Source organism: Protopterus annectens, chromosome 8.part1, assembly GCF_019279795.1.
Source record: "Protopterus annectens isolate FY-2018-M chromosome 8.part1, PAN1.0, whole genome shotgun sequence".
In the NCBI taxonomy this organism is placed as follows: domain Eukaryota; kingdom Metazoa; phylum Chordata; order Ceratodontiformes; family Protopteridae; genus Protopterus; species Protopterus annectens.
The window spans coordinates 390,397,447-390,422,033 of record NC_056742.1 but is presented as its reverse complement, the minus strand read 5'-3'; the positions used below and the strand labels follow the sequence as shown (position 1 = coordinate 390,422,033).

General features: G+C 45.6%; 1 protein-coding gene across 3 annotated transcripts in view; it reads right to left on the bottom strand.

Moving 5' to 3' along the window:
• Window positions 1-24,587, bottom strand: part of SIAH1 (siah E3 ubiquitin protein ligase 1) — a 539,100-nt gene that overhangs the window by 349,933 nt on the left and 164,580 nt on the right. For all 3 annotated transcript variants that reach the window (XM_044081961.1, XM_044081962.1, XM_044081963.1), the window contains exon 2: window positions 4,228-4,315. The gene's annotated coding sequence lies outside the window, so the exon portion shown is untranslated. The remainder of the gene's footprint in view (window positions 1-4,227; window positions 4,316-24,587) is intronic.

Sequence of the window (24,587 nt, the reverse complement as noted above, 5' to 3'; positions counted from 1 at the left end):
CCTCAAGATACACAGATTCATCCTCCGAAGGGTTAAGGGATGGCCAATTTCCCCTCTGTTTTAGGATCTCTAGAATGTCTGCAAAGGAGACTTCTTCAGAAGGGGAACGGGGGGGAACCCTCGGAATCCTCTAAATCTGTGTCAGAGGTGACAGACTCAGGTGAGTCTATGTGTTTCCTCTTACACTTTCTCTTCCTAGGGGGCTCACCTGCCAATTCAGGAGAGGCCTCGGAAGAGGATGAAATCCCCGCAGGGGATTCTTGAGGAGCTGGCTCTCTGCGGTCCGGGATGAGGGAGAGAGTAGACATAACCTGAGGCACCGAAAAGGGAGGGACGGACGGAGCCGACTGTGGAGTTGAACCAGGTTCCAACACACTCTGCATGACCTCGAACGCACCCCTGTCAGGCAGAGCCAGAGGTCCCCGCTCCGAGAAGCTGAGAACCTCCCTCGGCACCGACAGAGATGGCTCCGAGGCCGATGTCGGAGCCGAACTCACCAGCGCCGAAGCACCGAGAGGGAGAGCGGGGTCGGACAAGGGTCCGATGCCACTCACCCCCTCGGAGCCGATGAGGGAAGTCCGGCGCCGAGATTCTTCCAAGGAAGAAATCGGAGCCGACGACGGAACCGAAGACAATTGTATCTGTTCCGACACTACCACAGTCTCGGTTCCGAAACGCCCCGGCTCCGAGCTCAAAGGAGTCGGAGGAGGAATATTTTGAGGAATAGGTTGAAGCACCGACTGATGAGTCGGGCTCTGAAGCATCTGGGCCAGTGCCTCGGACTTTAGAAGTCGACTCACTACCCTCTGAAGGTCATGATCCGAAAGCCTCGATCTACAGGAGTGAGATCTATGGCTCCGTTCAGACAGCAAGGGAGACGCTGGAGCCGAATGAACGGAGCCAAGGGATGGTGACCTCGACCTCTTTCTAGATGTCGGCTCCGATGGTCTGATCGAGCCGACACAGAACCTCAATACCTCAGCTCCAGCCGGAGCCGAGGGAACCACAGAAGCTGTAGTTAAAGACTCATCGGCTCCAGCCGGAGCCGATGTAGCAGTAGGTTTCGAAGGCTTAGGCCTCGACTCAGATGCAGGAGTCGAGGACCTAGAAGCCTTAGAGGGTTTACCCGAAGTAAGGGAACCCTCAGGCTTAAGCAAACCTCTTAAAATGAGTTTGTTTTTTCTTTCCTGCAGGACTCTAGGGCTGAAGCCATGGCATACAGCACAAGAGTCCTGCAGGTGTAAAGGTCCCAGGCAGTAGACACAAGAAGTGTGACCGTCTGTCAGAGACATCTTCTGACAGCACGAGTCACACTTCTTGAAGCCTGAGACCTTTGATTCCTTGGACATAGTCAAAGAAAGTGTAACCACACACACACACTCAAACACACTGATTACACTTATACAAGATTATAACTAAAAAATTAAACTGTCACAAGTTTTTAGATCCCTAACAAAAAACACAGACACTCCACTAAGGGGAGGAAGGGCCCGAAGGCCTGAGGGAAGAACTTATAAGTTCTTTGTGGAAAAAGGGTGGATAAACGAAGGAAAAAGGGTCTAAATCCACTAATTTAAGGGAAATAACAATAAAAGATTAAATTAAAGGGGTTTAAGTAGACTAAAATACTCTACAATAACTCACCTAAAGCCGGTAGAAACCAAACACCTCGATCGCTGTAGCGGCAAACGAGATCTGAGGTAGTACTCGCCTAGCATTCTGGGATATAAGGGGAGCCTCGAGCCGGTGGAACCAACTCTCGAGCTTTAGAGTGGCCGAGTCGGAGCCGAGGTCGGCTCCGAACCCATCCAGCAAGAATGAAGGCGAGATAGACAACTTAACATCTACCAACAATGGTAGACAAGACCTACTGTTAAAACAGGAAAAGACAGTTAACAGGCCAGAGGAAAAACACTAACAGTATTTACGAAATATGCAAAGGTAAAGGAAAAAGTAATCACTAAAACTTGAAGGAAATTAGAAATTTTAAACCTATCCACACTGTAAAAGTTGCACACTCCAAATCTGACCTCAAACCAGTGACAAGGAGTACCACAGGGTTCAGTCCTGGGACCTCTCCTGTTTAGTATCTACTTCTCTGAAGTACAGGCTGACACAGAAGGCCTCTGGCTAACGAAGTTCGCAGATGACTGCAAACTAGGAGCCATAGTTGAGTCCCCAAATTATGTGGAAATCCTACAGAAGGGCCTCGCTGAGACAGATGCCTGGTGTCACAGCCATGGCCTCAAGCTCAATGCCAAAAAGTGCATTGTCATCCCCTTTGGTAAAAACTCTGTACCCTGAACTACTACATAAACAGCAGTCTATGTAACACTGAAAGTGTGATAAGAGACCTTGGGACCCAGGTGGACAGTAGTCTCTTCCTTTGATAGTCACATCGCCACAGTAGTCAGGAAGTCCTTCTGCGTGGCACACCATCATAAAAGGGTTCTCATCCAGGAAAAAAAAAGAGGTAATTTTCCCTTCTACTCAATACTCATTAGACCCATTATAGAGTACAACGCCCCTTTTGGAATGTACCTCACAAGGCATCTGCAGCAGCTGGAAAGGCCACAGAAGTACCTCACAAAGAGGATTACTGCCCTACACTGACAGTCTCAAAAACTCCAGCTTTACTCCATAGCATATCGCCTACTCTGAGGTGATCTTTGCCTTACATATAAAGCTATGTTAAACCCAGAGCTGTTGGACATGCGACACTTAAAGAAATCCCAATTCCTTCAGGCTACACACTCTAGGGACCTAAACCTTGTCACCACAACAAAGAGGACATGTTGGAGGGATAGATTCCTGTCCCAGAAGCTTCCCATACTCTGGAACAGGCTACCCATCTATGTCAAGCAAAGTTCTTCATTAGCACTCTTCAAGAAAAATCTTGATGAGTGGATGGGAAATAAACCCCAGGGATAACTTCTGTGCCTCTGCTCGACAGTGGCACAGGAAAATAACTTTCTTGGGTAGCATAAGCCAGGGAACCTTGTTGGCTAGGCTTACATAGGCCCTCGGGCCAATAGCCTAGTACCTACCTATGAACAATAAAATTCATGAAGAAGAAACTGCAAACTTAGTTTTGCAGACATTTCAGAGACAAATGAGATTAAAACATTGTGAATGGTGTATTTTGTGATATTCCCAAACTGTAGCTTCACTGTACTTTTTTTAATTGTTACTTGAGTTTAGGGCTGCTCTAAAAACTTAAGAGTAGCATAGTTTGTTTCAACAGACTTGCCAATTTGTAGGTTTAAGTGTTCAAAAAGAGGGGAAAAATCTTTAAATGCACTGAAATGATTTCTGAACTTCAATATTTCAAGTAGAAGTCACACCTCAAACCACATACTCCAAAAAGGTACACACAAGAATTCCCATAGTGCACACACACAAGCCCAGTAACAGAGCTGCTGCAGCCCAATTAAGAAACCAATTTTTGGCTGAAAATTCTAACCTGCAAGACTAAAATAGGTCAATCCTGAGAAATAAATGTTGCTATAAAGTAAATTAATACACTTGCTTTGGTATTTGTGTCACAGAAAACAAACTAAAAGCACACTAATATGTAATCCTTAAAATTAGTTCCGCATATGAACTTTGTACTAATTCACCGCCACTTGACTATGCTTTGAAGGAAGAACACACCAGTTCACAATTCATATGTTATTCCTCCAAGTACCCAAAGAATGAGGAAAGGTCTCCTAGCAAGGAGAGGCAAGTACGCTGTAGTAGTAGTCATGGGTCTACTTCACAATGTCGAAAGCCGACAATATAGAAGCTGATGCTGTCGGCACCACAACATCAAAAGCGCAGAACATTGTGCAGGTAAACTGAAATCTTCGTGGGGGGGGGGGTTCCGTTTACCTCAGTGTAGTGCGGTCTCAGAGTTGGAATATTTAAGTGGGGGGAGTGCAGAGGGGCTTGCCCACTGCCTACGCTAGTTAGTTTTTATTTTAACTATTTATTTTTTTAAATGTTATTCGATGTTTTACTACACTGATCACTAGAGGTCGACCTTTAGTGATTCGATGTAGTAAGATTTCGATAACGTGATATAGACGTGTAGTCATGGCTTACCCTTTGGAAGTCAGTTAGGGCTGGCAGTGAGGGATGACAGACTGATGCGTGAAAAACTGGGTCTGTCTGTGGATGCCCCATAAAAATGGACCACAACAAGCAAGTCATTACTATCAGTATAGGAAATTAAGCAATTCTTACTTCACGTTCTTAGCTTCCAGCTTGTTGGAGCTAAAGTCTCTTCAAATCCAATGCATTAAGCCAATCTTCCCCTGCATCAGCTCACAGCCTAACGGGAGGAGAAAAAATGTTAATAGGGCTCCAACTATGGAAAATCTTGCTTCATATAAATCCTCTGAAGCTTGCCTCAACATTAACTTCCAGAAACCTAGATTTGTATGCAATCAGTTTCTTATTTACTACATTATAGACTAACAGACTGTCAAGCTTCAATTTATATAGATTTTCAGAAGCAAGGTATACAAGTTACATAAGAGCTGTGTACTTACCATAAACAGACCTGGAAGCAAAGGTCAATCATTGTTAATGAGAAGTGAAATAGTTTTCCAATCATTTCAAGAACTAAAATTTCAGACACAGCTCTTCTTTACCCACAATGCTTTGTACTCTAGCTTCCTCTCCAGACCTCACATAATACAAAAAGTAGAAAATTCAGACAGTCACTCCCACAAAGACTAAATATCCTCTAAACCATATTTATGCGAGGTTCAGGATGGAGTGGGTAGATTGTGAAAAATGGACATCATCCAGTCACAGCATTACAGAACTTATGTAACTGGAATGAGGATGTCCCTTGTTAATCAGCAGGACAGAATCCTAGATTATCCTCCTGGGTGGAAACACAGCAGACTACTATGGCTCTAAAGGAAGACAAATCCAGCTTAGTGTCCTGGAAAAAGTACAGCTGTGTACCTACCATAAATGTAGATGTTAGAGTGTATTAACTGTTGCAGTCATTACTCTTGGGTTATCTTGCTGGCAGGCTACCCTCAGTCGGCCAGAATTCCAAAGTCTAGGTCTGGCGTCGGTTGCTGTCGCCTCTTCCCCGACGTCAGTGCACCAGGGGTATAAAAGATGCAGCTGACGCAATTTTCTTCAGTTTTTCTTGCCCCAGATGTCAGGTGCCCCCAAACTGGAAGGCTGAAAAATCTGCCAATAAAAATGCATGCACAAAAATAACATTTCCTTCATCTACAAGCAAATACACCACATAGGTTGTATAAGATAGAGAAGTGCAGATAAGTCCCAGCAAAGAAAAGGGGGATGGTGGGTGGGTAACCTGGACTGCAACAGTGAATACACTCTAACATCTACATTTATGGTAGGTACACAACTGTACTATGTTCATCGTGTTTCACTGTTGAGTCATTACTCTTGGGTTGAATCCCAAAGCTGAGGAAGGGTGGCTGGGCTAAATAGGATTAGGAGAGGCTATGAGGCCCTGCAGAACTGCAGTGGCAAAGCCTGCTCTGGACTTAGAGTAAAGAGGTAAGTGGTAGTGCTTTGTGAAGGTGCGCACTGAAGTTGCAGCCTCTAAGATATCTTTGGTTGGTACGCCTCTGAGGAAGGCTGCTGAAGTGGCTGCTGCTCTGGTGGAATGAGGCCCAATGCCCTTAGGCACTGATTTGCCATGTTGAAAATAGCAGAAACGGATGCAATGGCCTATCCATTTAGAAATAGTCTGTTTTGAGATGGCCTTTCCTTGTCATCCTGCAGCATATGATACTAAAAGTTGCTCAGTCTTTCTGAAAGCTTTAGTTCTGTCCAAGTAGAAGCGTAACTGCCTGTGTATGTCCAAAGAATGCAGAATTTTCTAACCCTTGTTCTGTGGATTAGGATAAAAGGTTGGCAAGTGAATGGTTTGGTTAAGGGCCACACTGGACACCACCTTAGGCATAAATAAGAAGTTATGTCTTACCATAACGATCCATGTGAATTGTTCATCTCACCTTTGTTCTTACACACAGGTTCGGAGCCGATCCTCGGCTCCGAGTAGGCCGCATCACCAGCTCCGCATCTTCGAGAAAGCTCAAGGCACAGTAATATCCCATGATCTTCAGGTGCTAACCCTCAGATCTAGTTTGCTATACCAGAAGAATCCCTATTAGAACTGTGTCTAGAACCCTTATAAACAGATACTACACTGTCAAGTAGAGGAGAAAAGATGCCATTACTAATGCACAATAACATGCCAACCATATCTAGAAAAGGTTGAAAAGGAATCTAGTTGAATACCGTTCTCCCAGACCGCAGGACGGGGGATGGAGGGGGGGAAATGTAAGAACAAAGGCGAGATGAACAATTCACATGGATCGTTATGGTAAGACATAACTTCTTAATGTGAAATTGTTCAATCTCGCCGTTTGTTCTTGCACACGGGTAGCGTCCCTAGCTCCTTTTTCCCGGGTGGCTCAAGGGAGAACATTCCTGAGTACAGTGGAACCAAACGTCGCCCTGTCCCTGGAGCTCTTGTCTAGCTTATAGTGGGTGATAAAAGTATGTGGTTTTGCCCAAGTTGCCGCTGCACAAATGGTATCTAAAGGCAAACGAGCGGTATGGGCTGAAGAGGTAGCAATCGCCCTTGTAGAATGAGCTCTGGGTTTGAAAGGGAGCTGCTGTTTCGATTCAGCATATACCAAATTTATGCAATCTGAGAGCCATTTGGATAAGGTAACCTTCGTTACTGCCTGTCCTTTTCTTTGGTCAGCATATGAGACAAATAGTTGATCTGGCTTTCTGTACTCTTTTGTCCTATGTAAGTAAAATCTTAGTTGTCTGTGAACGTCCAACTTGTGCAATGTGTATTCTAGCTTATTGGAATGATTTTTAAAGAAGGTAGGTAGTTCGATAGATTGATTGATGTTCTGAATCTAACAAACCTTCGGAAGGAAGGACGGATTGGTGCACAAAGTTACTCTATCTGGATGAAAATCATGTACGGGGGTCAGATAGATAGAGCCTGTAACTCTGAAACTCTCCTGGCGGAAGTGATGGCAACCAGAAAAAGTGTTTTCAACGAAAGAAATTATGGCTGCTGGTTCAAATGGGGGCAACATGAGTTGTAACAGCATGAGATTAAGATTCCAAGGGGCTATTGGATTACGAAAGGGGGGACGGAGGTGAAAGGTACCTTTCATGAAGGCTTTACAAAGCCTGTGGGACATAAGAGAAACATCCTCACGGCCAATATGAAAATTGGATATAGCGGCCAGTTGAACCCTTATAGTGGATGTTGATGCTCCTTCTTGAAAAAGTGTCGTAAGGAAATCTAGTATCTTGTGTACTGCAGCCCCGAATGGATCTATACCTTGTTTGGAGGCCCAGTGTGCAAAACGGTTCCATTTGCTGTTGTACAATTTCCTTGTAGATGGTTTGTGAGAAGATACAATAATTTGTTGTACTGCAGGGGATAGTACCTCCGACCTGGCTAAGATGGGAAACGGAGCAGCCAAGCTGTCAGTTTGAGGGACTTGAGGAAGGTGTGAGGAACTCCCGACGAATGTATCAACAGGTCTGGCTCCGGGTCCAGTATCCATGGTTCCTCCACTTGATGAGATTGAAGGAAGGGAAACCAGATTTGTCGAGACCAGAATGGGGCTATCAGTATTATGGTCCTGTCCAGACATTTGGCTTTCTGCAAAAACCTGGGAATTAGTGGAACAGGAGGTAAAGTGTAAAGGAGACCCGGGGGCCAATCGTATACCAGTGCGTCCCTGGGGACACCCCCTGGAGGGGGTAACAGGGCAAAGTAGCTTCTGCATTTGGCATTCAATGGGGATGGAAACAGGTCGCAGCAAGGCTGGCCCCATCTGCGGAAGCTCTCTTCCGCCACTTGAGGTTTGAGGGACCACTCGTGAGGGAACAGGATGGCTCTGCTCAACTTGTCCGCGATTACGTTGGAAGTCCCCGGGATGTGCATTGCTATCAGAAAGCGTCCAGTGGACTTTGCCCATTGCCAAATTCTGAGGGCCTCTCTGCATAACGGGTAAGATCCGGTTCCCCCTTGCTTGTTTATGTACCAGACCACTGACATGTCTGTCTGAACTGTCACTGTTCCCAGAGGTAAGGACTTGTGAAAGTGTTGCAATGCTAGAAACACTGCCCTCAGCTCTAGAACACTGATGTGCAGATTGTACTCAAAGTTGGACCACTGACCTTGGACTCTTTGTCCCTGAAAGAATCCCCCCCACCCTATCAGGGAAGCATCCGTGGTTACAGTTGCTACCAGACTGGGTAAGACAAACGGTCATCCTAGTGTTAGCTCTTGACTGTGTATCCACCACAAGAGATCCTTCTTGCAAGAATTCGTGATCAAGATTTCGTAAGACAGTGGAAGTTGTAGATACGACCACTGGGCGAATAGCATCCATTGAAGAATCCTCATGTGCATCCTGCCTAAAAGAACTACAAGAAGGGAGGCTGCCATCAAGCCTAGCACTCTTAATATTTGTCGTGCAGGGACTCTCTTGTTGTGAAGGAGCGAAATTTGATGCCTGAGGTCTGATACTCTTGGTGGGGGGAAGAGTAACTTGAGCCAGGGAAGTGTCTAGCTGTGCTCCTATAAATATGATACGCTGTGACGGCGATAAGACAAATTTTCCAAAATTCACCGTTATGCCTAGTGAAGAGCAAAGACTTATGGTGTAGTCCCTGGCTTGTAGAAGACGATACTCGGTGGTGGCGGATAGGAGCCAGTCGTCTAGATAAGGAAACACCCGGAATCCGTTTAGTCTCAAGTGAGACGCTACTACTGCCAAGCATTTGGTGAACACCCTGGGGGCTGAGGTGAGACCAAAGGGCAGAGCGCGAAACTGGAAATGACTGGCTTCCAGTCGGAAGCGCAAGTGATCTCTGGACGCCCTGGCCATCTTGATATGGTAGTATGTGTCTGAGATCTATAGAGCACATCCAGTCGCCCTTCTGCAGAAAAGGGAGGATTGACTGAAGCGTGGCCATCCGGAAAGTACAGTTTTGTACCTACCATAAATGTAGATGTCTGATAGGAATGCATCTGCAGTCCTTACAAATGGGTAGTCCTGTCGTCAGGCAGCCCTTCGGTCGGCCGGATTCCAAAGTCTGGGTCTGGCTTCGGCTGGTGTCGCACTTCACCCGACGTCATAGCTGCAGTTTTTCGGGTATAAAGGCATCAGCCGACGCCATTTTCCTCAGTGTTTCTTGCCCCAGATGCCAGGTGCCCTCTTGGATGGCTAAATTTGGATAAATGCCAATGTTTCCAAATAGTAGAGAGCAAACACATAAAATAAGCATGTATGTACATAAATACAAACAAATACACCATAATAGATCCCCCCCAAGCTAGCTGAAGGATGGCAAATACCCTAGGAGTACCACAGAGGGGAAGGTGGGTGGGTAATCCTGACTGCAGATGCATTCCTATCGGACATCTACATTTATGGTAGGTACAAAACTGTACTATGTCCTTCAAGGATGCATCTGCAGTCCTTACAAATGGGTAGAATACCATAGCTAAACTAGGGAGGAGGAAAAAGGAGAGATTATGGTGTAGTTAGGATCCCTTGCAAAACAGCAGTGGCAAAACCTGCTCAGGATCTAGAGTATAAAGGTAAATTGTAATGCTTGGCAAATGTATGCACGGAGGTCCAAGTAGCAGCCTCTATAATGTCCTTGGTAGCCACTCCTCGTAAGAAAGCTGTGGTAGTGGCTGTAGCCCTTGTGGAGTGAGGCCTGATGTTCTCTGGAGTTTTCTTTCCATGGTAGGAGTAACAAAACCTAATGCAATTTCCTATCCATTTGGAGATTGTCTGTTTTGAAATTGGTTTTCCTTCCTTTCCTGTTGCATATGCTACCAGAAGCTGGTCAGTTTTTCTATTGGACTTGGTCCTGTCCAGGTAGTAGCGTAATTGTCTATGTACATCCAAGGTATGCAACAGTCTTTCTCCCCTGTTCTGTGGGTTGGGGAAGAATGTAGGTAGGTGGATAGCCTGATTTAAAGACACTCTGGATACCACCTTAGGCATAAATGTAGGATTTGTTCTCATGGACACTATCTTGATGGAAGATCAGGAAGGGTTGCACTGCCATTAATGCCTGTAGTTCAGAGACCCTTCTTGCTGAGGTGATTGCCAGCAGGAAAGCAGTCTTCCAGGATAAGTATTGTAATTCTGCTGTTGCTGCTGGTTCGAAGGGGGGAAGTGTCAATTTTTCTAGCACAAAGTTCAAGTCCCATGCTGGCAATGGTGGTTTCCTGGGAGGTTTTACATTTTAATTCCTCTCAGAAACTGTCTGAGCAGAGGATGAGAGAAGACAGGAGGATCCAAGCTGTATTCTGCTGAAATAGCTGATGCATGTATCTTGATGGAAGAATAGGACAGGCCTGTATGGAAGAGCTCTGCCAAGTACTCCAGGATGTTGGCTATGTTTACCAGTGCCACATCTTCTCCCTTTGCAGTACTCCAAATGAGATATCTTTTCCATTTTGCTGCATAATTCTTTCTTGTTGAAGGTCTACGAGCCTCAAGGATTATGTCTTTAACCCTTTGGGATAAATTTGGGTTAATTGTTCTTATGTAATGTTCCAGGCAGTTAGCTGCAGAGTTTTCAGGTTTGGATGCAGGATGTTGTAGTTGTTCTGTGTTAACAACAATGGGATCAGGGGCAGTGCCCATATTTGTTCCCGAGACATGCTCCTCAGCAATGGGTACCAATGTTGTCTTGGCCAGTCTGGAGCTATCAGAATGATCCTTGGACGTTCCTCTTTGATTTTCAAAAGCACCTTGTGCATCAAAGGAAGTGGTGGGAATGCGTATGCTGTCAGGTTTTTCCAACTGAAAGATAGGGAGTCCACCTTCCAAGCAAGTGGGTGGTACGTCCTTGTGCAGAATTTCTTTAGCTGGTGATTGAGTGGGGATGCAAATAAGTCTATTTGTGGTAATCCCCATTCTCTTGTGATGGCTTTGAAGATGTCCGGATGCAGCATCCATTCGTGGGCATCTGTGGTAGTTCTGCTTAATATGTCTGCTAGAATGTTTTCTTTTCCCGGTACAAAAATTGCTTGTAACTGAATGTTGTAGCTCAGAGCCACATCCCATCGGTCCAGTGCCAGACGGCATAGAGGATATGAATGTGTGCCTCCCTGTTTGTTGATGTACCACATAACTGTGGTGTTGTCTGTCCTTATCAACTGACCTTCTTGGAGAAATGGTCTGAATGACTGGATTGCCAATTTTACTGCCAGCATTTCCTTTATATTTATGTGCAGGCGCAGCTGGTCTTGAGTCCATAAGCCTTGTATGCACTTGTCCAGCATGTGTGCCCCCCAACCGAGGTCTGAGGCATCTGTCGTGATGGTTTGGCTTGGTTGACTGTTGCAGAAGGGCAATCCTGTGTTTGATTGACATGCCTGAGCCCACCATAGGAACTCTTGCTTCAGGCATGGGATTATTGGAATTTTGGTTTCTAGGCTGTGCTTGTGTTGGGACCACAAATTCTTTATGTACCACTGTAGCTTTCTCATATGCAGTCTGGCATGAGGGACCAGAATTATGCAGGATGCCATGAAGCCTAGGGCTTGCAGTACTTTTCTTGCAGTTAGATGGTTCTGCTTTGTTAATGCCAAGAAGAAGAGAGGTAGTTGCTCTTTCTTTTCTGCAGTTAGGAATGCCATTTGTTTTGATGTGTCCAGCTCTGCACCCAAAAAAGTTATTCTTTGGGATGGAATCAGCCTTGACTTTTTTATATTGACTGTATATCCCAGGGCTTGCAGCAGGTAAATGACTCTTTGTAAGTCTTCTGTTAGCTTGCTTTTGTTGTCCGCTTGTATCAGGCAGTCGTCCAGGTAGGGATAAATTTGGATCCCCTGAAGTCTGCAATGAGCAATTACTGATGCCAGGCATTTCGTGAACACTCTGGGCGCAGTAGATAAGCCAAAGGGCAATGCTGAGAATTGATAATGCTCTGATCCTGCAAGAAATCTGAGGTATCTTCTGCAAATTGGTCGTATGGGGATGTGCAGGTATGCCTCCTTGAGATCTAGAGTTACCAGCCAAGACTCCTTGCCCAGCATGGGAAGAAGCTACTGTAGGGTCAGCATTTTGAATTTTGGAACAATGAGGAATGTGTTTAAAGCAGACAGGTCGAGAATAGGCCTCCATTTGCTCTCTTTTCTTGGTACCAGGAAGAGTCTGGAGTAGAATCCCTTTCCTTGTTCCATCGATGGTACCTTTTCCACAGCTCTCATTCTTAATAATTGAGATATTTGCTTTAGAGCTTCTGCCCTTTGAGTAGGTGGTAGGTTTGGCATTCCTCTCTTTCCTGGTAGAGTATGGAAATGGAACCTGTAACATTGGTCTATAGTTTGCAAAATCCATTTTTCCCTTGTGATGCAATGCCAGTTCTTTGAAAATAAGGTTTGATTTCCGCCTAAGGGTGCTTCCAGTTGTTCCCTGGTAGGCGGTGCCACAGCCAAGTCACTGTGATTGTGTTGTTGTAGTGGTGGTGGCTGCAGACGTGCCGCGCTGGTTGTTACCTTGCCACTGGCGCCCTGTAGGCACCCCTGGATTGGTTTCTGCCTCTTGAACGCCTATTCCTGCCTCTCTGTGTCTTAGAGGAGTCCGGAAAGGACCAATTCTTGGAGGGCCAGTTCCTGCTAAACCTTGGAGGTTGAACCTGTAAGAAATCTTTCACTGTTTGTACAGATTTCGCCTTCTCTTCCATCTTTTTTAGTACCTGCTGTGCAGGGGAACCAAATAAATTGACTTTGTCCATGGGTGCATCCAAAAGCTTTGATTTGACATGGTCTGGTAATGCCTGCTCTTTCAACCATGCATGTCTCCTGATAACTGTGCCAGTCATGGCTGGTCTAAAGGAAGCCTCCAGTGCATCATAGCCACATTTTAAAGAATGGTTACTAACCTGCTGTATGTTATGTACCATTTCCTGAACATATTTTTTATCTAAAGATTCTTCAGAGGACAGCTTTTTAGTTAACTGGTCAAGCATAAACTCTTGATATTGAATCATATGAAATTGGCAGTTCAAAGCTCTAGCTGACAAAGTAGCAGAGGTGTAAACTTTTTTACCCCATCTCTCTAAGGATCTGGATTCCCTTTCAGAGGGGAGGGATGTTTTTAGTAGATGTGGTTGCTACAGCTTTAGGGCCCTGGGAGATAGTCTCTGGATCTGCAAAAGAAGCCTTGTATAAATGGTGATGAGTGTCCGGGACCCTGTAGAACCTATCGGGCTTAGCAGGGGCCGGAGGTAATGAATCAGGAGCTGTTCAAGCATCATTAAATGCATCATCTACAACAGAAAGAACTGGAGGTATAGCTAAAGGCCTATGCTGTGGCAAATGTAGAAAGGTTCTAAGCCTTTTTCTGGAGTCTGAGAAATCTTGGCCCTGCCACTGAAATTGTTCCCTCATAGCATGCAAGGTTTCCCCAAAGGAAAATTCCTCAGGTGAAGAGGCTGAAGGAATGGACTCTTCAGCATCAGAGTCTTTGTAAGGGGAATAAGGAGCCTCAGGAGGGTCTGTATCTTCTGAGTCATCAGAGGAATCATCTGTGGATACTGGCTCAGGGGGCTCTGCAGGTGGATGAGAGGTCCTGTCTGGATGAGGCTGGGATCCACGAATTAAAGAAATGAGATCCTCAGCCAAAGAAAGCATATGGGAACTGGTGCTGGGCCTGTGAGAGGGGGGTTTGACAGGCACCGTTTTTGAAGCTTTGGCTGCTTTAGCCCTGGCAAAGGCCTTAATAGACATGGCTGCAGGAGGCCTAGCAGCTCCACGTGCAGTGGTTGAAATATCCAAGGGAATAGTGTCTGATAGTTCCTGAGAAACCGCAACAGAAGGTTGGATTTCAGAAGCCGATTCTACCAGGTTAGAGGGGCCTCGGTAGAAGGCATGGTTTCGGCTGAAGAAAGAACCGCTTGCTCGGTTTCGGCAGAAACCGAGACACTCACGATTTGTTTAACCACGGTTTCGGCCGAAACCACGGACCGCAAGTGTCGGTCCTTTTCTTTGCGTTTTTTTGGTAATTTGCGTTGTCGGAGGATCCGACGGCATAATATAGGCAAAATCAGAGCCGAAAAACTGCTCAGCAAACTCCGACCGACGTCTAAGCGTCCGTCGGTTAAAAGAAGCACAGGCTAGACAAGCTGCTACGTCGTGGTCTGGGCCTAAACAATGTATGCAGTAGGAGTGGAAATCTTTATGAGGTATTTGTTTCCCACAAGATAAACAGTTATTCACTTTCTCTGACATCGGCTGAGGCAAGAAAGAGTCCCCAACGGGGTACTTAGCTTTTAGAAGTCTTCAAGTAGTATTCGGTAGTAGTAATCTCTGGATCTGACCGACCGGCACTTGCGAACAGCTTCTGCTTGGCCACGCGGCAAGAAAGACTGAGGAAAATGGCGTTGGCTGATGCCTTTATACCCGAAAAACTGCAGCTATGACGTCGGGTGAAGTGCGACACCAGCCGAAGCCAGACCCAGATTTTGGAATCCGGCCGACCGAAGGGCTGCCTGACGACAGGACTACCCATTTGTAAAGACTGCAGATGCATCCTTGAAGGACATCTTTTCCTTTTTCACAAATATATTTAACTTGCTGAGGTCTAAAATTGGCCTCCAGTCCCCTGTTTTCTTTGGAACTAAAAAGAGCCTTGAGTAAGTTCCGGATCCTATTTGGTCCGCTGGGACTGGTTGGATGACTCTGTTTTCGAGCAACCTTCCTATCTCTATGGTTGCTTGGTCTCGCAGACTGGGTGGAACGTCTGGGAGTTTTTTGGAGTTGGGTAGCATTTTTATGAAGGGGATGTTGTAGCCTCTGTTAACTATGCTTTTTACCCAGTAATCTAATGTAAGATTTAGCCAGGCCTCTGGGTATAAAGCCAAGCGACCCCAGACTGCCTCCAGAGTAGGACAGCCGGGCCTGCACTCAGGAGTGCTCGAAGGGCTTTCCAGAGAAGGTCTCTGTCACCCTGATTTTGCGGACCCCCTCTGCCGGCTGGGCGTCTTCGTTCTTCCCCTCCTCTGCCTCTGGAGGGGGCGGCACTTTGGGTGTGCTGAAAAGATCCCAGAGTCTTTCAGAACCACATTTTTCCTCCTCGTTGCCCTTTAGGGTAGGGTCTAGATGGAACGGAAAAATGGACCCCTACGGCAGACAGGGTCTTCCCTTCTTGTTCACACCTCGTGAGAGTCTCCTTTACTTTGGGCCCAAACAAGAAGGCACCATCGAAGGGGACGTTGGCAAAGGAAGACTTAAAGGCTTCTGCAAAGGAGCATAAGCGCAACCAGGATTGTCTTCTCAGGGCGATCGCTGAAGCTGCAGCTCTACTCGACCCTTCGGCTGCATATGAAATCAGCCTCATGGACGAGTTGACTATGGAATTTAGGGTGTTAAGTTGCGCCGTCACTTTCTCAGCAACAGCAGCATCTGTGTGTCCCTGGAGAGTATCTCCTAGTTCCTTAATGAGATCTCTCTGTAAAAGCGTGAAATGCGTAAGGTAGTTGAGCGATCGGATGGAAAAAGTCGCCAAACTAAATATGCGCTTCCCATATCTGTCCATTGTCCTAGAATCCTTATTAGGAGGATGGACAGAGGAAGATGACTTGACATCTCTTTCTTAGTGGCCACCACCACCATAGTATCTACGGGAACTCCTTTTGTAAGATAGGATTTATCTTGGGGAGCAGTCATGTATTTGTTTGGTTTATGGGGGACTGGTTCCACTGTATCATGTGTTTCCCAAGCCCTCCGAGCTATTAGATCCATGAGATCGTTAAAGGGTGGAGCCACCCAGGAGGTAGAAGGTTGAGCCCCAAATGCCTTCATTAAGACAGATTCATCTACAGAAGGAGTAAGGGTTTGCCAGTCCCCTCTTTGCTTCAGGATTTCCAAAATGTCTGCAAACGAGACATCCTTAGAGGTGGACCAAGGGTACCCTTCTGTTTCATCTAAATCGGTATCAGAAGTGAGAGATTCCTGAGGGGAATCTATGTGCCTCCTCTTGCACAGTTGTTTCCTCGGAACATCCTCAGTGGGAGCTTCTGGGGATGCCTCTGAGGAACCAGAGTCGCCCTGTGGGGACTTCTGAGGCATTGGGTCTCGACACTTGGTAGGTAACGAAGGCACAGAAGCAGAACGCGGACCTTTTGGGGGAAGAGTGTGTGTCTGATCAGACAAGACCTTCCTCATGATGTCAAAGGCACCGGTGCCCCGACCCGAAGATCCGACCCGAAGAAGGAGGTCGTTTCTCCGGAATCTGAACCACGGGCTCCGACACCGAGGACGGATCCGAACTGATCTGAGCCGAGGCACCGAGGGGAAGAGTCAGAACAGATATCTCGGTTAGACTACCCCCCCCCCCCGCGGCACCCAGGAAAGATCTTCGGCTCCGAGACTCTCCGGCTGGTTCTGAAGGAGTCGAGGTCAACGGAGCCGATAGCACTACTGGAGGCTTTGGCACCGAGGGCTCTACAATCATCGGTTCTTCGACTCCTAACACCGATGACTCGACGGGTCTCGGAGGAGGAAGTGTTGAAGGAACTGGAATAGCTTCGAGTTTCGAAACCAGCTGGGACGAAACCTCGATTAATTTGGACAAAGCCGAACTCTCCATAAGCTTATGTACCACTCGGTCCATATCTGAGTCGGAAAGTGGCCTCGAAGAATGGGTCGAAGGGATCTAAGCCGTTACCGAGCGAAGGATAGCCGAAGGTGGTACCTCTGATACTGGCTCCAAGACCTGAGCCTCGTGCAGAGATAAAGTCTCGACACCCGGCACCGAAGTCATAGGAGCCGGTGTCCGAATCTAAAAAGAGGTGCTCGGAGCCGATGACTTGGGCTCGGACACTCTTGAAGACTTCGACCCCTTCGAAGACTTTGAAACCTGTTCAGCCTTGTCCAGGGCCTCCTGAAACTCGGGTTTAAGCAACCCTCTATCAACCAACTTCCTGCGTCTTTCCAGCATGACCCTTCCACTAAAGGAATGACAGATGGAACAGTCTTCCTGCAAGTGGAGAGAGCTAAGACAGTAGACGCAGGATGAGTGGTTGTCAGTAATGGACATCTTCTGTCCGCACTAACACTTTTTAAAACCACTTTTGGTCTTTTCTGACATTTTTAACAGAAAAGAAAAATAAAAATCCAAGAAAAAGTACACCACTCTTAAGAAAAAAAAAATTCCTATAATATAATTTAAATGTAATATATATCTAAACTGTAAAACACTCACACAGCACACTATTATATATATATATATATATATATATATATATATATATATACATATATATATGAAAAATAGAAAAAGTTAAAGGCAAAATAAGTACTGTAAATTCTTACAGAAAAACGGCCTAAGGCCCTTACTAAGAATTTTGAAGTAACAACCTAACTAAACTAGCCTTAAACAACAACTAAATAATAAACCTATCAAACACTATAAAGAAGAGTATAAAATGTAAAAATTAGAAGTAAATGACAAGAAATATATTGTAAAAATTCTACTGGCCTGAGCCTCTCGATGTGATCTGCTGCTAGCGGCAAACTAGATCTGAGGGTTAGCACCTCAGGATCATGGGATATTACTGTGCCTCGAGCTTTCTCGAAGATGCGGAGCTGGTGATGCGGCCGACTTGGAGCCGAGGATAGGCTCCGAACCCGTAAACGGCGAGACTGAACAATTTCACATTGTAAGGTTTGTCCTCAGAGAAACCTTGTCTGGATGAAAAATGATGAAAGGTTCCACAGCCATGAGTGCTTTTAACTCCGAGACTCGCCTTGCAGAGGTTATTGCTAGGAGCAGAGCTGTTTTCCAGGATAAGAATTTTATATCTGCTGTTGATGCTGGCACGAAAGGAGGCAGTGTGAGTTTTTCCAAACATAGTTGAGGTCCCAGGACGGAATTGGTGCTCTTCTTGGAGGCCTAATGTTTTTGGCCCCTCTGAGGTACTGCCTTATTAAAGGGTGAGAAAAGATAGACAGTTCCGTATTGTAATGGGCTGAAATGGCAGAGGCATGAATCTTAATTGATGAGAAGGAAAGGCCTTTGTTCAGCATCTCAGTCAGGTATTGTAAAATCTGAGGGAAATTTGGTACACGTGTCAATGCCTTGTTCCTGGTTCCAAGCACTGAATCTCTTCCATTTTTCTGCATAAGATTTTCTGGTGCTGGGCCTCCTGGCCTCCAAGATAACATCCATAACAGCTTTTGAAAGAGGAGTGTTCTGAATGGCTACATTATCCGCCATGTTACCAGATTTAAGGTACTGAGTTGGCTGTGCAGGATCTGATTGTTTTGTTGGGTCAGCAAGTGAGAAGTTTGAGGCAATATCCATGCTGGACCTTGAGACAAGCTCTTAAGGATTGGGTACCAGTGCTGGCGTGGCCAGTCTGGTGCAATCAGTATAATTTTTGGCTTCTCTTGTCTGACCTTTAGGAGTACCCTGGGAAGGGGAGGCAGTGGGGGAAAAGCATATACAGTTAGATTTTTCCAGCTGAAGGATAGGGTGTCCACTTTCCATGCTTGCTTGTGATAAATCCTTGTGCAAAATCTCTGCAATTGGCAGTTGTGAGGGAAGGCAAATAGATCTATATCTGGGCATCCCCATTTCCTTATTATCATGCTGAAGACTTGTGGATCCAGTTTCCATTCATGGGTTCCATGATGTTTCTGCTTAGTTCGTCTGCCAGAGTATTTGTTTTTCCTGGCAGGAACTGTGTTTGCAGGTGAATCTGAAAAGCCATTGCTGTGTCCCATAAAGTCATTGCTTGTCTACAGAGGGGGTAGGAATGTGTACCTCCCTGCTTGTTTATGTACCACATGACCGTAGTGTTGTCCGTCTTTATCAGTAACTGTCCTGAATGAAGCAGGTCCTTGAAAGCTGTCAGGGCATTTTGAACAGCTAGCATTCTCTTTTTGATTGATGTGAAGATGCATCTGGTTTTTAGGCCATGTGCCCTGAATACATTTTCCTGCCATATGGGCCCCCCAGGCATAATCTGATGCATCCGTTTGTCAGTGTCTGTCTAACTATGGATAAACTGAATGGCAGACCCTTGTTGTGGCTACTGCCCACTATCGAAACTCCTGTTGCAGGCAGGGAATGAGTGCAATTACTGTCTCCAGGCTGTGGCAATGCTGAGTCCAAACACTTTTTAGGTACCACTGTAGTTTCCTCATATGCAGTCTGGCATATGGAATTAGTAGAATGCAAGATGCCATGAAACCCAAGGCCTGCAGGATTTTCCTTGCAGGTAAGTGGGTTTTTGTTGCCAATTTCTTGAAGCAACTAGTCAGATGCTTTTGTTTGTCTGGCGTGAGATAAGCCATCTGGACAGTTGTATTTAAGCTTGCACCCAGGAATATTATCTTGAGAGGGCACTAGTTTTGATTTCTTTCCATTTACTGTGTACGCTAGGCCCATTAGTAATCTTTTTACAAACGCCAGATGCTTCAGAAGAATGGCTTTGTTCTCTGCTTGAATTAGGCAGTCCAAGTAGGGATATATTTGAATTCCTTTTTGTCTGCAAAACGCAAGTACTGGTGCCAGGCATTTTGTGAAGACCCTGGGTGCAGTAGATAAGCCAAAGGGCAGTGCAGAGAATTGGTAATGCATTGAGCCAGCTATGAATCTGGGGTATCTTCTGCAAGATTGTCTGATTGGGACATGCAGGTATGCCACTTTTAGGTCCAAAGTTACGAGCCAAGCCTTCTTGCCCAGCATGGGCAGTAGTTGCTGTAGAGTCAACATCTTGAAATTTGGAACTTCCAGAAATGTATTTAAAATTGATAGGTCCAGTACTGGTCTCCAGGTTTTGTCCTTTCTGGGTACTAGAAAAAGTCTGGAGTAAAATACTTGCCCCTGCTCTTGTTGTGGTACTTGTTGAATGGCCCTCATGTCCATGAGGACTGTAATTTGTTTTTGTGCCTCTGCCCATTGACTGTGTGGCAGGTCTGGCATACCTTTTGACCTTGGTAGGGTGTGAAAATGGAACCCGTAGCCTTGGGACACTATGTTCAGGACCCATTTGTCTTTGGTAACCATTTGCCAATTTGATGAAAAAAGTGCTAGTTTCCCCCCAAGGGGGCTGCCAAAAGTAAAGTGATTGGATCTGGTAGAGGAAAGTCACTGGGACTGCTTCCTGAAAGGTTGTGATTTGTCTTCTCCGCTTTTGGAGGTAGGAGCACCCCATTGTTTAGGCCTGTATGAGCCTTGGGGCGGAGATCTGCCTCTGGGATGTCTTATCTGCCTCTTTGTGGTCTGTCTGACACTGGACTGACTCTATTCAGTCGCATACCGCCTGCTCAGAGGTGACCTGTGCCTGACATACAAGGCCATGTCCAACCCGGAATTAACTGACATGCTCCACCTCAAAAAATCCAAATCTACCTGATCCACTAGAGCAAGCGACTTAAACCTTAGCACGGATATAAATAGGACATGCTGGAGGGATAGATTTGTCAACCAGAGACTCCCTATGCTGTGGAATAAAATCCCGGTCCATGTGAGGCAGAGCACCTCACTGGCTCTGTTCAAGAGAAATCTTGACCGGTGGATGGGAGATCGTAGGTTTACCCCGGGAATCATCTCTGTGTCACTGCTGGACAGAGGCACAACAAACTAATGGGCACAGTATTTTTTAACATAAGGGGTGGCGTAAGCCACAAAACTTTGGGCTAAGCTTATAAATGCCTTAGGGCAGATAGCCTAGTATAAACCTATGAACCTATGGAAAGGACCAATTTTTAGGGGGCCAGTTCCTGCTAAACCTGGGTGGCTGCACCTGTAAGAAATCCTTGACTGTCTGCATGGATTTTGCTTTATCCTCCATTTTTTTCAACACCTCTTCTGCTTTAGTACCAAACAAAGTATCATGCTGTAATGGTGCATCTAATAATTTTGCTTTAACACGATCGGGCAGATTCTGTTCCTAGCATGCCTTCTAATAACAGAACCTGTAACAGTGGCCCTGCAAGAAGCCTCCAGTGAATCATAACCACATTGCAAAGTATGCTTTCCCACTTGTTCAGCTGTATGCAATAAATCCTGCAATTCCTTGTTCTCTGAACCTTCAGTATTTGTCAATTTGTTTAAGCAGTGACATTAAATATTGCTGGTATTTAAGCATATAAAACTGACAATTTAAAGCCCTTACAGCCAGGGTAGCAGAAGTGTAGACTTTTTCCCCCCATCTGTCTAGAGCCCTAGCTATCAGAGGGGACAGGGTTTTTTGCAGTGGAAGCTTTAACCCCTTTGGGACCCCAAGATATAGTTTCTGGGTCAGCAGCATGGTTTTAATACAGGAAAATATGAGAATCCGGGACCCTGTTGTACCTGTCTGGCTTATCAGGTGCAGGGGGTAAAGAGTCAGGGGACAGGCCGGACTCTGAAAATACATCATCTACAATATCCAGGACAGGTGGAATAACAAGGGGTCTGTGCTGAGGAAGTAGCAGAAAGTCTCTGAGCCTTTTCTTAGATTCTGAATAATCTTGGCTCTCCCAGTGTAAATGCTCCCTCATGGTATGCAGGGTTTCACCAAAAGAATAATCCTCAGGAGGAGAGGCTGAAGGAATGGATTCTTCAGCATCAGAATCCTCATCGGGAAGCATGGAGTAATCCTGTTCAGAAGAGGAATCAGAGGAAATAGAAACCTGATCAGAAGAATCATACTCTCTCTTGCCTAGGCATCTTATCAGGAGGGGGATGGGAGCCCCTGATCAAACTAATTAGGTCTTCGGCCATTTTGAGCATCTGTTTTTTAGGCATGGAAGTCTAAGAAGGAGAATGCTGTACTTGCTTCTTTGTCTTTAGAGCTGCTTTAGTCTTTGAAGCTGAAGATGGCTTACTATACAGTTGTGTAGGTCTGAAGACACCCTCAGAAGCCGATGCCTGCTCAGCGGCTTCGGACCCATCTGAGGGAATGATTTCCGAGTGTCCAATACCCCGAGCTTCCAGAGGCCCAGTCGGCTCCACGTGGGAGTCGGAAGCGGCCTGTGGCTCTGAGGTAGCGGGCGCCAGGGGCTGCGAATGCGCATCACTGAGAACCGGCGACTGGCCTAGCAGAGGCTTCATCGGTTTTGGACCTCGGATGCCTATCCTTTTTCTTGTCCTTGTGTTTTTTTGTAAACTCCGGTTGTCGGCTGGTCCGACGGCATTATATAATTAAATCTTCGCCCAAAGTAATGAAATGCAAAATCGAACAGACGCTTGATAGTGCGTTGGTTAAATCTAGCACAAAACCGACAGCTAGCAACGTTGTGATCAGGGCCTAGGCAAGGAATACAGTAAGAGTGAAAATCCTTATGAGGTATTTGCCTCCCACAAGAAATACAATTGTTAACTTTTTCTGACATCGGTCTGGAGCAAGAAAAAAAGTTTCCCCAACGGGGTACTTAGCTTTAATGAAGACTTTGGTTCTGAAATTCGGACTTGAAAATCTCAGGAGTCGGCCAACCGGCACTTGCGAACTGCTTTTGCTTCAGGCACCGCGCGGCAAGAAAGACTAAGAAAATGGTGTTGGCGGCATCTTTTATACCCCTGGTGCACTGACGTCAGGGAAGAGGCGACAGCAACCAACGCCGGACCCAGGACTTTGGAATTCTGGCCTACTGAGGGTAGCCTGCCAGCAGGATAACCCAAGAGTAATGACTGCAACAGTGAAACACGAACATGTATTGATACAAGACCATGCTGCAAATGCGCACACCATCCAAGGATGCACTTCCGAAAACAGACAAAGGCAGCCTGCTGAATGAATGTGAAGTAAACAATGTTGTTACATCTTTCATAGCGGCAACTGATGTAATCTGAAAGGAATGCATCAAACTGACCTTTGACATTTTGCAGCTCAAATTTTTGGGAGGGCAGAAAACTTGAGAATCCTTACTTACAGACTTGGGTTTCTCCAAACAGAAAACAAGGTTCCTATGCACATCCATAAACAGAAAACAAGGTTCCTATGCACATCCATACAGTGAATTACAGCCTCTGTTGGTAACAGTGATTGGAAACATACCGTCAAATTATTGGCCTGTTTGTTTCTGGCATTACCTTAAAAATGAAGGCAGGGTTTTCTCAAAATGGCACGTGAAAAAACAAGACAAGGTTGTTTTACAAATAAGGACCACAACTCAAACTCTTATGGCAGGTGTACTGGCTAGTGTGTCTACCAGGGCAAGTAAATCAAATCTACTTTAAAAGAGGAAAAATTTAACTTTTTCAGCATGAAGTGCAAATCTCATGGAGGAAAAGGGTCCGAGTGGTGGCCTGATCTGAAATGCACCTCTGAGAAAGCCGCGAAAGGCTTTGCCAGCCTTTAAAGAAGCAGAGGTATTATACCCTTGATAAAAAGTTACAAACTGCAGCAAGGTGAACTCTGACCTGTGTCAAAGGTTTGCAACAAGTTATCTACAGTAAGTGGCACAGGAAATGACGTGGAATCTAAAACCTCTAGAAGTAGCCTTAATGGGTAAGGGGTATACAGTTGCTCATACATGTTGTGCTGATTTTGGTTTCTAGCTAGTAGTGAGGATCTGGAGGGCCACAGGAAGATTAAGGAACATTCCTAGGCATTTACTGGAAGTAGAGTAACCATGCTTTTTAAAAAGAAGTTATGTTCTTACCATAACGTTCCATGTGAGTTGTTCATCTCGCCTTTGTTCTTACACATGGGTTCGGAGCCGATCCATCAGCTCCGAGTCGGCCGCTTTCCAAGCTCAAGATCTTTGAGTTAGCTCGAGGCACAGTCCCTATCCCATGATGCTCTCCTACCAACCCCAGATCTAGTTTGCTAAACCAGCAATAAAAAACACACTAAGCAACCAATTATAAACAATGTGCAAAGTACATAACTATTTACAATAGCTAAACAATAATCTGGCTGGAAAGAAGGACATGAGCAAGACCAACCAGACCACCAGTCATACCTGTTCTTCCATAACCTGGTCTGGGAAGGTGGGAGGGAGTGTAAGAACAAAGGCGAGATGAACTCGCATGGTACATTATGGTAAGAACATAACTTCTTTATGTGAAGTTGTTCAATCTCGCCATTTGTTCTTTACACGTGGGTAGCGTCCCAAGCAACCTAATCCTGGGCAACTCACAGGAGTATATTCCTGAGAATGGTGGAACCAAAGGAAGCCCTGTCCACTTTGTAATGAGTGATAAACGTATGAGGTTTGGACCAGGTAGCAGCTGCACAAATGGTGTCCAAAGGTAGACAGGCTGCGTGGGCTAAAGATGTAGAAACAGCCCTGGTAGAATGAGCTTTCACCTCACGTTCTAAAGGTTAATTAGCGGAAGAATATGCAAGTTTTATACAGTCAGCAATCCATTTGGACAATGTAACTTTGGATACCGACAAACCTTTCTTATTGTCTGCATAGGAGATGGATAGTTGATCAGATTTCCTAAATTCTTTTGTTCTAAGTAAAACCTCTGTGTCTGTGAACATCAAGCTTATGTAACACATACTCCATTCTACTAGCATGATGTCTGAAAAAAGTAGGAAGGTCAACAGACTGGTTCAGATTTGCCTCGGAGCAGACCTTAAGAAGA